We start from the raw sequence: 16815 nt of genomic DNA, 5'->3' as shown, positions 1-16815 counted from the left end.
TGCCGCTGATCCTGCAGCACACACTGGGAGAAAGGAGTTGCAGGGGCCTCACTGGCAGCCAATTGTTGGGTAGTATGAGATTTGTGGTGTTGAAACAGGCACTGTGCTGACGTACTGCCCAGCAAGATGGCCATTCGTGATCCGTCTCTGCCGGAGCATGCTACCACAGGCTGGAAGGCGCTACAGTGTTCCCACTCCTCCCAGGTAACAGTCTCGTTTATAATGTAGCTGTGTGTCTGGCTACAATTTTAGCGCTCAAGATGCACATTTTTTTATATATTTGTTTTAAAAGAAAATGTCTCTTCAGCTTGTTTACATAGCTGGCCAATCACGTACAAGAGCGTCAAGCTAACTACAGCACAGGTAGCGTTCATAATAACACTGACATGCACGTATGGCAGTCGTATACACATATAATCTTAATTACTGCTAATATCATGTGGGGAACACGTTTTCTAATTTTGGGATTGCAACAGAAACTTCATGTGCCAGTGGTCACTTGAGTTTAATGTCTCAGTCCAGAGAGGACGGCATGGATCAAAACTTAAGCACAGTTTTCATCCACAGAGAGCACTGTGAATGACACAGTCAAAATTGTACATGTGCTGTCTAAAGATAAAAGAAAACATTTGCTGTTCTCCGTGTCACGGTTGTGACAAAAGTGTGCCAAAGGTAGCTTCTCTTGTAGTGGTATACATGTTTACCCTGAGAGCGCACGTTTGAAATTGATACATACCATCTCTTTGGTGCACTTTTTCCCACACAGAGTAGAAGTATGAAGCAATAGTGGAACACAGTCACGCATGCAGGCAGCCCAGCAGGCAGGTAGGCACACATGCAGACACACCAAATGTCACACAGCACTGTGCAGCAGCAAGTACCAGTGATGTACAACAGGAGAGCGTAGGGCAGCGCGCAGCCAGGGGACAGAGTGTGGTGTGCACAGGGGATCACAAGGTGATGTGCAGAGGCATGACACAGTGAGTTGTGCAGCAACGGGGGGCACGTGTGGAGGTGTAGCGGGAGCACATTTTGGTGTGCCATTGGAAGCACCGGAAAGACAACGGGCAAAGGGGGTGTGCAGGGTGGTATGCAATGGTGGATTTGTGTAGTGTGCCTCAGGAGAACACAGGATGTTGTCCTTGGTGGGGCAGCAGGAGCAACATTGTGAGCACTGCCAGCCAGGAACACAGTGTGACAGGCAGCGGGGAACCAGATTGTGTCCAGTATGGGGAGGGGCACATGGGGGGGTGGCAGCAGGTAGCAAAGGCAGATGCACAATGAGGGAACACATAATAATATGCCTCAGGGACGCAATGCATGATGTGCCTCAGGGCTGCACTGGGTAATGATGCTACTATTGTATGTCTTATCTGCGTCCCGACACTAACTTCAAAAGAAACATTTTGATACACCATGGACCACAGTACCTGTATTCCACAGATGGGGCTAATTTGCACAGACGTTCTCTTTGACAGTTTAGTACACATTTATTTCTTATTATTTATTTTTATGGTTTGATGTAGCATGGACTAGGACAAAGGTTGGAAGTACTTTAGATAAGAGCAGTTAGATACAAAAACACTGCAGTTTCATTACAGTACCCTTTGCTGTGGCTTAAAGTTGCAATACCAAGTTTTATTTAGATACTTCAAGCAGCAGCTACAAAGACCCTGGATAATCAGTCAGATGCAGGCGTCTAGGCATATAGCCTGCTCCTTTTCTAAGCACTAGTGCTTGTCATCTTGGAGCCATCACCAGTCCTGATCCTGGCCCAGTGATGTTGTATCCTGTATCATTATAGATCTATGAAGTATTTTTGGCATACTTGATGGAAGGTAATTATGTGCATATATTTACAATAACGCGACTCAAAATGAAATAATTAGGGCTAGATATATCATTATTTTAAATAGCGATTTACTAATTGCGAATCTCTGTGAATCGCAATTAGGTAATCGCTATTTGAATGTATAAAACTCCATGAGTTTCATTTAGTGTTTCATAATGGGTCGCAAATCAACCTACCTCATTAATATTATTGAGGCAGGTCGCAATTTGTGGCCCATTAGAAAATACTAAAATCACAGGGATGGTGGCCTGCTGGGCTCAGAAGACCACCATGTCTGTGATTGCTTTTAAATAAAGCATTTTGTTCCTTAAAGGAAAAAGGGATGCATTTAAAAAAGAAAAATGAAAAGTTTTCTTTTAATTTTTTAAGAGTAGGCTGTAGTCCGTAGGACCACTGCCTGCTCTTCAAAAACTTTTTCGCTACCATTTAATAAGGGGGAGGGGTCCTTTGGGACCCCTTCTCGTTTGTGAATGGGTTATCACCTACTTCAAGTGGGTGGTAAAATGTGAATATTTTGCAACCGCATTTCAGTCACAAAACATTCCTACATACTGCTTCCATTACCTGAAGATAGTCTCAGCAGTGAGACCTCCACACATGGGATGAGTTTTATCACCTTTCTGGGAACCTCATAATTCTACATGATTTGTCTTCCTATGGACCAAGGAATGGGTCAGCCTGGCCCAATATACAAACTTCTGTTGATATGGTCAAGCTGTGTGTGTGATATTTTCAAATTACTCTATCTGTATATAACTTTTGCTGCGTGTTCTCCTCGTGGGTATATTTTCTGTCTCCATGGACGTTTGTTTTCACTCCCTCTGTACTCACCTGCAATTGCTCTCCTCTTCTTCTCTGCATATCATATGTTTACTTTCAGTACTGCGTGTTGGGACTTAGCAAATACAAACAAGACCTTTCCTACTGCAAAACCTCACTGCCCACAGCAAAACGAACCGGAAGGCTGTCCCATAGTATATATAAGTGCTAGAGTAATTCTTTCTGGTTTCACGTTGGTTTAAATGCGAGGGCTTATAGCAAGCCTTCCGTCGCATAAAGCATCAGTGCATGAGGTTCAGAAGCAAAGGGAAAAAGGATCAGAATGTACCTTGGATGCTCTGCGGCTTCTGAATGTGATTTGTCCCCTACTGGTATAATGGACCGCTCGGAATCACATGCCATTATGGAATTAATTGTTTCAGATAGAACGCGGGATTAGGGAGAGCTTTTATAATAATCCTGCGTGCAGTGTACCATCGGGAGACAGTCGCGCAAATGACTAACATCCTGTTTATGTAAAATACAACAGGTGTGCCTCCCCCAATTGTGTCCTGCCACCGATTGTTCATCCGCGTGTATTTATTGTCCTGAAAGAAAAGTGTCTAGAGCATTTCAAACACGTGCAGCACAGAGGGCTTCTGGCGAGTCTAAGGAGCAGCACAAACTCCAGCCCACTGCGGTACTGAATGAGGGCAGGGACCCCTGAGGCATGCGCTGGTGATTTCTCTTTTGTTTGTGGATTAATGAGTCCTTGGTTCTCAGTTTGGACACGGGGTACACTTGCCACAGACAGTTTGCATAACAGCCTTACTGAATGGCAGAGTAGCTGGATGAAGTCACCAATCCACCAGTCACTTGAAGCCAGAGACCCAGCCTCATGTTAAACAACTGCCCAGATGCCCGTGTTGGCGAGTGCATTGCTGAACCTACCTGCAGAGGGATACCTGGAGGGTCTCTCTGGCCTCCATGCCCTCTCCACGGGGAAGCCCTGGTGGGTGTACTTACTGTGAACCACTGCTACGTAGGGCGCAGCCAGTGTGCCTCTTGACAGCTCCTTTGCCTCTAGGGCTCGGATATGTGGTGGGGCAGGGGCAGAAAGGCAAACTGCCCCCTCATTTGCATGGGGCACATCCCTTTCTGAAAGTGCCAGCAGAAAATGATCTGTATTACAGCAGGAGCATAAGCGCACCTGCTGGCCCGTCTGTAATGCCGGAGTGCTCAGGGAGAGACGAGCAGAAGTGTCCCGGGCACTCTTTAGGTCGAGAATACTGAAATGAGGCGGATGGCCACGTTAAGGTTTTCATTTTTTTTATACATATTTGCAGTGCTGCATGGCATCAGGGATGCTGTGAAGCATGGCTAAAAAACATTAGAAAATCCAATAGGTCGAGAGGTGAGGCTGGTTGATTGTGTCTATGCTAGTTGTAATAAGGCCCTTCTGTTTTTACAGCATTTGTCATCCTATGATGGAAACGTCGTTCTCTCGTGGTTTGGCATGGAGGATCCCTATGATCTCCTGATTCTTTTCTAACTTGAATGAATTATTATTTTTATAATAACGAGTGTATGTAAAATACATCAAATTAATGATGGACCGATGATCGGAATGATCTTGGTGCGTGTTGGTTGTGTTGCCCAGATCACTGGTGGGTCTTGCTTACATTGTAAACATGTAGATATCAGATGAGGACTCGCAGGAAAACCTGTTCCGCCACAGGCCAATGGAGCAAATGTCTGAGCGAGCCTCCAGTACCACCCGCTGTCCTCTGCTCACAATTATATGCACATGTGCACAGCGCCTAGCAGTTGGTCCATCCTTACAGTGAGGACAGCCAGTCATTGAAGATGATCTGCTAACCTTGAGTTGGAAAGGAACGTGGGTGTGCAGGGGTGCATATGATGTGTTAAAAGAAGCAGCTAATGTTGTATGGGGTAATGTGGTGGAGTATCTCTCTCAGGACAGAGAGCATAGAGTAGAAACTGCCTAACATCTGGTGCGCTGCCTCTCTCATTGCGCCGAGTGATCTGAATCCCGCATTGCTCTGCTCCTGGTCTACATGACCCTTCCCCGCTTGTTTTCAAGCCTCTAGTTTGACCACTTGCCTTGCTAGGGCAATACAAACAACTGAAGACCGTGCTCTCCCTATTTCCTTCCACTCTTTCCACTCCTCATCGTCCTGCTCAAAATACCTCTTTATAAATGGAAAGGAGAACAGTGCACTATTACACATTCAGTGTACTTTAAGTTGTTCACAAGCAGCATTTCACCAAGCAATATCCTCCAAATATTCCCCATGGTGGGAGGAAGGTAAATGGGAATCCAACATGAGCAAAGATTCCTAAGGCATCCCCACAACTCGGAAGGAACTGAAGACAGAGAAGAATCTATCTCATGCTCCACCAGGCACGTTACCAGTACAATAACATTGCATGTCTAGAGGATTCATTGGAGCCTATCCTTTCCTCTGTTACCAATGAGGGCTTAGGCTGGCAGGAATGGTATGTTGGACGTTTTGCACGACTAATGTCAGTGAGCTCGGGAGGGATTAGTGAGTCATGAGCACTTATGTGTAGCCACTGTGACATGATGAGAGCAGATTGCAAGTGGATACCAAGTTGGGTTGAGGATGAGCATAAGGTGGAGAAGGGCAAATGGGAAGGCCTTCCTCGATCAAAACAAGCAGCAGCACCAACAATCAACTTAAAATTCAACATCCAATTTTTTTTAAGGTCCATGGGACTCAAAATTCTTGGCAGCCATTTCTGAATTAGATGGGTTTGAATGTAACACAAGGTGAGCATAAATTGTTCAGTCACAAATGATGCACATTTCAACATACTATCTGGCTGCCATTTTGAAATGTGCACTTAACCGTTACATTGCTGAGCAGGCATATGGCGTGGTAAATAGGTGAGCCAGAACAGTTGGCCACCCTTGTTAAATGATGCATGTAGGTGCATAATGAAACATTTACAAAACCCTAATGTTGTGCTGAAAACCATCCTCTAATGGACACTTCCATTTTTTAACACTATAGGTTATATTGCTTTGAGTCTAAACTGCTAGTGAAATCCAGCAGCAGTGGAGATTTATGACTTGATACCATATAATTTTCTGTTACCTCACCTAAAATGCAACGAGTACAACACATTTTTTTTAGAGTAGTCTGTGTCTACAGTGTTTACAGGTAAAAAGGCACTGTCCCTTAACTGTGATTGTTTTCTTCTGTAAAAATAAGAAAGAGAAGACTGCAATGAAGAGGGATTTTGACATTCAGGAGCAGATAGAGCCTGTCCTTAGGAGGCATCCATTGATGCACTATTGCAGTTACCAACACTAAATCCCCTGTACTTTTTGACTAGGTGCTCTGTTAAGGGTTAGTGTGAGTTCAAGACTATAGGGTTCGTCCGGCAACCCCTTAGAACAGCTGCACAGGCACTGTGGTGGAAGAGGGCTGTGAGGCTCCAGGGCATCCTCCTTCTGGACCATGTGGCTCCACACCCTGTGTCACTGGTGTTCCCCTGGAAGAGTTTCCTCAAAGCCAGTATCCATTGATCAATCAACCAATCAAGGAGTTTGTAAAGCGCACTACTCACTCGTGAGGGTCTCAAGGCGATTAGGGGAGGGCGGGGGGTCACTGTTTCTGGTCGAATAGCCAGGTCTTGGGGGGGCGCTGCTACTGCTTGAACAGCCAGGTCTTCAGGAGTTTCCTGAAGGTAAGGCAGTCCTTGGTCTGACGCAGGTGGGTCGGAAGAGTGTTCCACGTCTTGACGACGAGGCGCAAGAATGATCTGCCGCCGGTTGTAGTTCTGCGGATGCGTGGTACGGTTGTTGTTACATTATCTTAGCATTGTCCTCGAGCTCATGTGTGTAGGGCAGTGGGAATGGAGATTAATAGTGCAGCACTGTCCCCATGCAGTTCAGTGAGAAGATGACAAGCTGCAGATTACCGACTAATGGGAAAAGCGCTGATCCAGACTTTCATCCCTGCATTCGTGATAGCAGTACACTCAAGTCCTATTTAATTTAAATTTGTTTTGCTTTCAGAAGAGGAGGTTTGTTATTAGTGCAAGGGATATCATGTTATGAATCTGTGCGAGATCGGATGCGGCCTTCCAAAGTGACTGATGCAGGATGGGATTGCCGAGTAGGCATCTCTTGTCCTTTTGCCTATGACATTAACTCGATGCTAGAAGAAATGCCCACTGTGGATCAGCAGGCTTGTGTCACTCCTCCTCCATACTTGTATCTCGTGTGCATCTACTGTGGGCGGTGCCTGCAACTGCGGTGCTTGACTGGATTCTCAGATAAAACAATCTTAGAAACCCTCAGTTTTCGTTTTCTTTCACGCAGGTGCCGCTTCACTGGGGAGAAAGAAGGTCCTGGGTGTGATTAGCAAGAAGCCCAAACATTTCTAAATCCATGCATCATCGTGCTATAGATGGTGTGCCGGATGCCTTTTTCTGATACTCTGTGCCGCCTGCCTTGATCTGGTGTTTGTGAAAGATTGCATTTTGACAAAGAAGTTATATGGGGTTCGAGCAATGTGGCCCGGGTGGACTAGTTCAGCCGAACTTTGTTATTCTGTGTATACTGAGCCCGTTGAACTTTGAGAAAAATTGGCCAGTAGTTCAGGCGTGGTGAGCTATCAGCATTGAAAGGTCAGAGTGTCTGCAGTTCTCAGCTGTTGCTAAGGAAAGTGCTGGCTGCTTTTGAGATTACAGAACAGAAAGAATCATTGCCTCCCTGTACATTTTCCTTATCCCAGTCCTAACATCCTGAGATTCTGTCTCCATTCACAGACATGGTTTACCTAGCTAAGTTTTACTCTGAGCCATAAACCAAGCTCCACACGTCCTGAACGCTTTTACAAGGCGGGTTCAGCTATCAGGGTGAGAGCCTCGGCCTGTGACAAGGAATACAAGGATTCACACCTGGCTGTTTTGGGGAGGGATTTAGTAGAAAAGTGGATTGTTTCTATTATTGAAACGGACGAAAGGAATAAAATGTACATGGATTTTTTTATGTAAACTTTGGATGTGCATTTCATAGAAATGTAGGTTACAGCAGGCGCATGTTTGTCTCTCATCATATTTTGAGACAAATCTCAATGTATCAGCCTTGACTGATCACCAGCTTGGGTCTGGTGACTATCCTTGGCTCTTTAGTGACTACCAATTATGCAGAACAGTTTACACTTTGCATTTGATTTGGGACGCATTATATTCTTTTGATGAGGGTATATGTGTGTATAGGTAAGTGGTTTGGATTTTTACGTGGAGCCAGAGAGCAGCAAGGCAGCAGGGCAACAGCAAGGCAGAAGTCCTACCCAGAAAGCAGCCAGATGAGTCTTCTTGGCAGGTTCTGGTTCAGGTTCTTTTCTCCAGGAAGTGTCTGAGTTGGTAGGGGCAGAGGCCCTGTTTTTATACCCAAATGTGCCTTTGAAGTGGGGGAGACTTCAAAGAGTGGCTAAGAAGTGCACCAGGTCCCCTTTCAGTTCAATCCTGTCTGCCAGGGTCCCAGTAGGGGGTGTGGCAGTCCTTTGTGTGAGAGCAGGCCCTCCACTCTCCCAGCCCAGGAAGACCCATTCAAAATGCAGATGTATGCAAGTGAGGCTGAGTACCCTGTGTTTGGGGTGTGTCTGAGTGAATGCACAAGGAGCTGTTAACTAAACCCAGCCAGATGTGGATTCTGGCAGGCTGTGCATTGGATTTTGCCACACAAGGAGTCCTTCTTGTAGAGATGAAGTCTTTTTGGTCCTGAGACTTCAGGGAACAGGAGGCAAGCTCCACCCAAGCGCTTGGAAAGCACTTCGGTTTGTTATGCACATTATTATTTACACAGCCCATCAAGCAAGCTACACATTTGTTTTTAAGTGCTCTTTTTGAATAGTCACCCCCCCACCTTTTTTGCTGCTAGATGCCGTTGTTTTTGACCTGTTAGGGTCATGAGGCCTGCTGGCCAGACATCAGTACTTATGCTCTTTCTTTTAAACTGTATGTCGAATTGCATAGGCCAGTTGGCAAGGACTTTACCACCCCTGTAAGTCCCTAGTAATTGTTACCCAGGGCAAGGGTGGTAATAGGGTTACCAGGACTTCAGCACTAATTGTGCCACCTTGTGTGACCCGAGTAAAAGCGAGGCTGCAGAGCTGCCATGTCAGCCTGCATGAGCAGCCTCCTACTTGAGTGTGACTCTGCTCACACCAGCTGCAGGCAAAGTCCCTTTACTGCCCATAGTACGGGCCAGTCACCCCTAAGGCAGGCCTCCTGTACCCCCAGAAGGCAGGGTGCTCTGTACTGTGAGTGAGAACATATATGCATGAGCATATATGACCCATGATCGCATTTAAAACTTCATGCTACCATGAGTAGCTGGTGGCTCATAGGATAACTTGGGCTGGCATCTGGGCAGTCCCCAGATGTCCACCTCCATGATGGCCCAGATGATTCCCCTTGTGTTTGGTATCAAACATCTTGCTTTTTAACCCTGAGCATGATGCCCATGCTCAGGATTAACTAGCATGTGCCCTGGTAGCATCCTTAGAGGGTGCCCACCAATTACCAAGGTCTCTGCTGTTTTGGCAGGCTCTCTCAAGCCTCTGCCTCCACAGACAAGGGCAGGCAGGAGGTTACACCTCACATTTAAGGGGCTCCCTTGGCACCAGAACCTTTTTCTTACTTGCAAAGAGGAAGAGGCACAAAGAAAATCCAGCCACAGTGCGAAGAGATGTTAAAGATGGAGCCTAAGGAGACCACCTCTGGAACTGTGTGACTGACGTGTGCCCAGGGTGAAAGCTTAATAGTCCCAGCAAGAGGGGCCCCAATGGACACTGAGAAGCCAAGAAAGACTCCCCTGATCAGTGGTACCAGTCTCCTGTAAACTGCAGGAGTTAATGCTGTGCTGAAGTCAAAGGACTGTGACCAGACTGGCTCAGTGTGAGTGAGCTTAAAGAAACTCAATGCACAGCATTCAAAGAGTGGGAACGAGATCTCTTCTAATTCTCAAGCCTTTACTGCCTGCTGGACAACCTCCAGCCGTCGAAGTACCAGCGGACCACCTTTGCAGTTATCAAGGCTTGTCTATCGCCAATCCAGAAACCAATGGCCAGTCGGACCTCACTGACTCCAGAGCAGACCCCCAGCATAGAGACTGATGTCGACAATGACCCCTCTCCTGCATTCTGAAGAGAGTGACCTCGAGAGGAGCAGCAAAGCAGCTTTGGTGCAACCAGCTCCAGTGATTGACAGCCAAAAGCCATCTCTGCAACCGGAGACACCAGACGTGGTGGCGAAGTTCCAACTGTTGATTCCTGGACCAGCCCCCCTAAGACCTCTACATGTGTCATCTCCCAAGATCCCATTTGCCAAGTGGTGCAAACGTGCCAACAGCTGCAGACCCTGTCAGCACCAAGGACAGCAAAAGCTCCTCTGCACCCATACTCCCTGGGCAAAGTGATAAGAATCTGACTGCTGACTCTTGGTCTAGGGCCCCACAGAACCTTAATTCCAGGTGGGTTTCCCAGAACTCACCCTGCAAAAGCCTGAGTGCACACTTTGATTTTCTCCTTTGACTTCAATGGGAACCATTTAAGCTGTGAAAATCTCCTATTTTCTAAAACTTTAAAATTCATAACTCCAGTTGTGTGTAACTTTAAAAGTTTGTTTTGGTGTCTACATTTATATAAAAATGTGCTTTATTGTTCTAAATTGATTGTTCAGATTTCTTTCAAGTCGTATCATTTACTTATCGTCCATGTTGGTATTGTGAAATGCTTTACACATGTACCTCTAAGTAGCCTGACTGCTCTTTGCCACTCTACCAGGACTGAGCTAAGGTTTACTGAAAGTGAATCTGAGGTCCACTACTGGATAATGTGTTAGTATTACATGATAAGACTCCCTAGTCATACCACATAATACTGCCACCTTGCTACAACATTTCTTGCACTTGTTTTGAAAATTATTTCCTAGAAGCATGGTACTGTCGGGGAAGAAGGGTGGAAGGATTTCTGGTATGTGGTGTAACAATTCCTGCCTCATGATTTTTCACCAGGTGCATCATTCATTCCATATTACAAAGATGACTTCCCTTGTTCTTGATTTCTAAAGGATTTGTGGAAATGATATATTTATGTCAGAGTGAGTGTAGACCAATTGTTAACTGAGTGACTTAATACAATCTTCTTCGGAATTTTGTTATAATCATTTAATCTCTAGATCTGGGAATGCTTTTCTAGCACTAGATTTTCGCACAACATTAAGGGACAGTTTTCTGCTCGAATAGGATGTATACAGGCCATTTGTTTGGTGTGGCGCACATAACCTCTTGCTTCAAGATTACCGACTCTTTGTTTATTCCACATTACATAGACAGCACTAGTTTTACAAGAGATATGTAATAGTATTACAGGGTGGCATTTATGTAGTATTTCAACCCCCTAACGGTGTCCTGAATCACCCATTTCAGACTGCAGTGTTGAGCAAGGAGGTGGTTGTAGATTGACATATTTGGGAGGTGCTGGATGATGTGCATGAGGTTTGGAGACATTCTCTTAAGATGGTACGGCACTGTTGCACTGTAAGTAAGATGTTGAAGAGTAGTGTGAGAATAGACACATTTGTGCATCTGGATACCTATTTGTTTTAGGGTTAATTATAATGTATATTCCATATCTTAGCCATTTAGACTGAGTAGAACTTTCCTCCAGTACTACTTTTATTGAAAGAGGGGACAGACAAGAGCGGAGCCAGCTGAGATTGGAGATATCTCGTTTGATGGTAGGTATGGAGTCTTATTATTATTCGCCTACAGAGGGAAAATTGACAATGAACCTCCAAAGCCGATTTCAAATGAGGTCACGCTGGAGACTTTTACAGCTAGCTCTGGAGTGGAGGTGCCTTGAAGGAGGCACGGTTGACTAATTCTACCAATGCCACTGAATGTGACCAAACACTAGCGAATCGTACATGTAGCTTAGAAATAAATATAATATTAGAACAGGGAAATATCCCTTGTAGTCTTGACTATGAAAGAAATAAGATGTCCTGCACAGTTAATTTAATGCATAGTACCTTTTAGCAGGTCTTCTTTAAGCAGGCATATTTTGTAGCTTTCTGGTAATTGAAAGGGATTGTAGACTCCCTGATGTTTTCTAATAGTACGGTTCACGGATTTGGGGCAAGGCACGAGACTGCTTCATTCTATGATTTTGCTATTTTAGTTTCTATTTGTGCTTTGGCGAGACCCAATCCTTTTGGTGCCGGCTGCTGTGTCTAGAGATGAAGGGTTCCTCGAGTGAAATGTGTAGTCTTTTAGGTGGAGTTCACAGGAGGATTCACCAATGTCTTCCACTGATACTAATTAGACAGGGATCAGACTGAGGGTTGAGGAAATCTGTGAACTGCATCAAAGCATACTACATGGTCTCCAAGTGTTCTATAGCAAACCTTCTAGCAGGTTGTCCACCCAGGAATGATAGTGTTCAAGCACAATTGTATGGGTGCATTCCCTCACCAGAGGGCACAGTCACGACACATGTGCCTGAAATAAACTCACAACAGTGCTCTTGTGGCTTATGAACCAGGATGAAGAACAGTGCAACACTTGGTATTATACTCAGGTAGATTCTCGGGACCATGGTAAGACCAACAGAGATGTATTTGAAAATAAAAAAGGACCCCCATCCATTCCTGTCACCTTAGGTAGTGTACTCTTTATAAACAGTAGTCATCTGCAAATGATCTGATTTACCAATGAATTGTGAGGCAGGTTTGTGCCACAGAGATCATACCATCATAGCATCATGCATGAAAGGATTGCTTTGTAGGACTCTCTTCACGTTTATCAACATCACATCCAGAGCAGCCCACTGTTCTTGCTTCCTTTACTGATTTCTGCATGGACATAATGATGGGCAACCTAATTCCATCCTATCCCCAAAATTGTCGGAGCATTATCTACATACAGCAAGGGGGAATGCAATGAGACTCTCATATCACTGAAAGGATCTCTGTCTGAGTGCCCAGATTTCTACTTCTGGATTTGGACCTACTGCCCCAGCATGCAAGACTACAGCTTAATTTCAGCTGGTGGTTTATGGTGCTTAGCACTGGCACCAAATTGTCAGCAACTGCAAATATGAGAGTCTTCCACTTGATGGCACTGTTTGTATAATTTAGAGATGAGCACACCAACAGCTGTTTATTAACTCAGTATACATTAAAAAATGACTAATATCTGCTTCCCAAGCCATTTTTATGCTGCTGGGTGGCCTTGAAGGGTGTGATTTGTTACACATGTGGGAGTGTGGTGGTTAGTAGTTGTGCTTGTGCTGTCACTGGTAGAGCAGGTAGGAAGAATGTGTGGGGCAAGCTGCAGTGGACTCCTGGCACTTCTTTTTTTACAAATTAAGCACTGTGCAAGACAAGTGCTATAAATCACAGAGACCACCAGTAGCCCACTGAACTCCGTGGTACTTATTCTGCCTTGTAAATTTGCATCTGTTTTAGAAAACCCGTGTTTCGCCTCTAGCCAGCTGACTTCTGAGAGTGCAACTTAGCCGAGTTTACTTTGGAGCTGAATTCCTCCACACTAAAATAAAATAATTTGCTGCTAGCCCAGAGTGAGACAAATTCAGACAGTCAACAGATGTTCAATCTTTGGAATACCGGCAGTTCAAGCAGATGGGGACAAGCCGAGCAGGAACTCCGTTTTTATTTTCATTTGTTTTTAATATGTTGAAATAAACTTTGCATTACCAGTGAAATGTAAACCCATGTTCGTTGCTTTGTAGTTATTTTCAGCAGATGACAGGCTCTTCTGCAGCAATCTGCTGGACATTGCTGCAACATCACGGAAACCGCACGGTGAAAAGTTAAATCCGATGGTTTTAATTGAAGCTTTCATTAGGGCAGACGTTAAAAAGACCACACATCAACGCTCCCTCGGTGTAGCCTCAGGTGGCAGGGCTGTTTTAAGACCCTCGCACAATGGAGCAAATGAAACATAAACGCGTCACTTCCACAAGGCTGGACGCACAGCTACGCAATGGCGATGATCAGGGCCGGACGGTAATCAGCGCTGATCAAAATGTCCAACCCAGCCCCGCACTGCAGGAGGCCGCGACTCGAGTGAGGCGGGGGTGCTGGGGGCAGTGGCGTAGCGTGAGGGGTGCAGGGGCGGCCGACCGCACCGGGCGCAGCATCTGTGGGGGGAGGGGGGCGCGCTCGCGAGTGCTAAAATCCACGGGTTAGGGGGCGCAAATGACTTGCCTTGCGCCCGGGTGCTGACAACCCACGCCACGCCACTGGCTGGGGCTGCTGCAGTGGCTTGGACTTGGCGTCCCATTCCAGGGCGGCAGAACGGCCAGTGGGGCCCTGGTACTGTCTGGACAGACATGACTCGCAGTTTTGCCAGACCAGCTCATCTCTGTGCGTGCCTACAGCATACTATATATACATTTTACTAACAGTGCTCACTTGGGATACTGAAGAAAAGCAGGGAGCTGAAAATCTTCGTACACACGTGTTGTTTCTTTTAAAGATATCACCCACTTATATGAATAAAAACATCCTCGAATAACTGTCCACTGGAGGAGACATTTATTAGTTACATTCCTGACTGCCACAACATATATTGTGGGTTCTGTTGTGCAGTGTGCTGCTAATACTATTCTGTTCTCTTAACTCTCCGCTCATTTTTGTTTCATTTGTTATAATGACCCTTCCCCGCCTCTAGGACCAAACTACTCTACTGATCTACTGATTTTAGAGTAGTGAAGCATTAGAGTAGTGAAGCATTGGACAAGGAATTGCATCGTGTTTCACGTTTTCCCTCTGCAAAAGAGTCGTCTGCACCATGCTGAAATGCACATTTATGTACACATGGCACACGGATCCTGTTTTATTCAACTCCACGCTTCACAGAAAATGGAAACTTTACATAGGGGCATTTGCAACACTTCCATGCAGATCTTATGTAGTTTTAATAGGAGCTTACCAGTAAGTCATTCAGTAATTGCATTTGTCTCTAATTTTAGCTCATAGACTAACCAAAGATATGCAAACATTCCCAGAATTTAGTTTGTGTCCCGTATTAAAGTAAGTGCAAAAAGAACAAGTGATGGACGGAATGCTGAACAATATTAAACATTCACCCCCAGTACCTAGATCTGCACTTAAATCCATCATTTTTTCGCTACTCATGCCATTCCAGTTTGGACCCAGCCATATGCATATCATTCTTGATCCTGTTCCCCATGGGAACAGTCCAGCCCGAACTGCCAAGCCAGGTCCTCCCTGGACTGGAAACAGGCATCCTGGAACAGGGGACATGGGGAACATGGTCAAGACTAATTTGCATATGGCTGGGTCCAATCTGGGGTGGCATGGTGAGCAAATGAATTGATGGATTAAACCCAGATCTGTGACCAAGGGTGAATATTTGATTGGTTTCGCATTCCCTCCATAATTTGTGTTTGTTTGCCCGTAATAAAGTAAGAGCACGGATTACACTCATTTTTTAAATGAAACTGCATTTGTTCATGATTGATATTTCTTTCTTGAAACATCAGAAACTGATAAACAACCCCCTTACCTTATTCCACAGATTTTTCATTGAATTAGCATAAAAAGAAGCCTTCTCAACATGTTCCCCAGGCTCACTGTACTCGGCCACACTGAGTCAGAGAAGGCCACATTGATATGGTTCAGTGGAGATGATAAGTTGGCGAGAGTTAATATCTCTCCATGGCAAATGCACCAGCTACCTTACTTACATTGCCTCTTTGGCCATATGCTAGTGTATACTGCAGAGTGAACCATTCTAAAACAGTGCATCTATTTTTCTCAGTTCTGTACCATGCTGGAACGTTGTACATGGGATTCCACAGTGTGCAAGTGTAGTAGAAATGTGAAAAAATACCCAACAGCTTGTCCTGGTGAAGTTGGACTGCACCGGGACACTGCAGGTCTTTGGGCAGCAGCTCTAGGGTGGAAAGCAGCCTGAGTGGGGCAGTTTGGAGCATTGTGCAGGAGGAGAGTTTAGAGAAGAAGGGAGAGGGACAGAGGAGTGATAATTGGAGAAGGATGGTCAGAACTAGGATATAAAGCACGACAGGGAATAACTGGAGGGTTTTAGTCAGTGAACAGGGCAGGACTATCCCTCCTGATGAACTGAAGATGTGAGGGATAATAGTTCTGTATACAATTAGGGTGGACTTGGACATTATGAAGTAATTTGAAGGCTTCTCTGAAACAACTGAAAATGTATAGCGCAGAGATGGGGTAGATCAGTGTCCATTGGCTGTTTGCTTAGAATGCAGGGAAAGGAGGAGAGAGCAGGGAATGACAGAGAGGCAGGGGGTGTTGATTTGTGGTGTGGCAAGGAGCAGGAGGACGTGGAACATGTCTGCTGATGAAGGGATCCACAACAAATCCCTTAAAATGGTGAGCGGTGTGATGGAAGTGGAAGAGTGACACACAGGATGGGACCTGGGAAGAGGGAGAAAATGTCCCAGAAATGTTTGGGAATGTGGCACCAAAGTGCAAAGGCAAGCTGAGGGTCAGAGAGGATAGAACATTAGCCCGGACTGAGGCTGCAAGCGCCACACTGACCTCCCTGCTCAGAGCTTCACCTCTTGCCACAGCCCTCAAAACAGACGAGGAACTACACTGGGATCATTTAACTGATGCAGCAATTGCCATTACAAGAATGCAAAGCAACCATTAGCATAAAAGTTACAGCTGTGACACAATTACTCCCTCCAGAAGGCTATTTATGAACCGCAATGGAAGCAGTCCTTTGACTAAGCAAAGACGCATCCCTCTATTTTTTGGTAATTTTTGTAGTATTTTCGAATATCTTAGCATTTTTTCCTTCTAGTGGTGTTAACGCCCACTTAGACCCAAGCATAAATGTAATGTTTATCCTTTAAACTTTTTGCTTTCAACTCAGTCTTGTACCCTCATTAAAACGCTCTTGCACGGGTTGGTATCCTCAGCTGTGCTGCTGTTCACCACTGGAATGCAAGATGGACTTTTTTTTAACATTTTCATAACGCTGTATATTCCTTCTCTTTCGTATTGTAAATAATCCCTATACATTTGGCATCAGAAATCCAGCAACAGGATACATCTGTGCAAATAAAACAGATTGATTGCTCCGTGGTAATATATTCAGA

At 45.2% G+C, this 16815-nt stretch overlaps 1 protein-coding gene across 1 annotated transcript in view; it reads left to right on the top strand.

The window, feature by feature from the left end:
• Window positions 1–16815, top strand: part of RELN (reelin) — a 1304886-nt gene that overhangs the window by 562945 nt on the left and 725126 nt on the right. The gene's annotated exons all lie outside the window — the stretch shown is intronic.

This window comes from Pleurodeles waltl, chromosome 4_1 (assembly GCF_031143425.1).
Source record: "Pleurodeles waltl isolate 20211129_DDA chromosome 4_1, aPleWal1.hap1.20221129, whole genome shotgun sequence".
In the NCBI taxonomy this organism is placed as follows: domain Eukaryota; kingdom Metazoa; phylum Chordata; class Amphibia; order Caudata; family Salamandridae; genus Pleurodeles; species Pleurodeles waltl.
The sequence above is the reverse complement of the archived record's forward strand: the minus strand, read 5'-3'. Positions and strand labels throughout refer to the sequence as shown.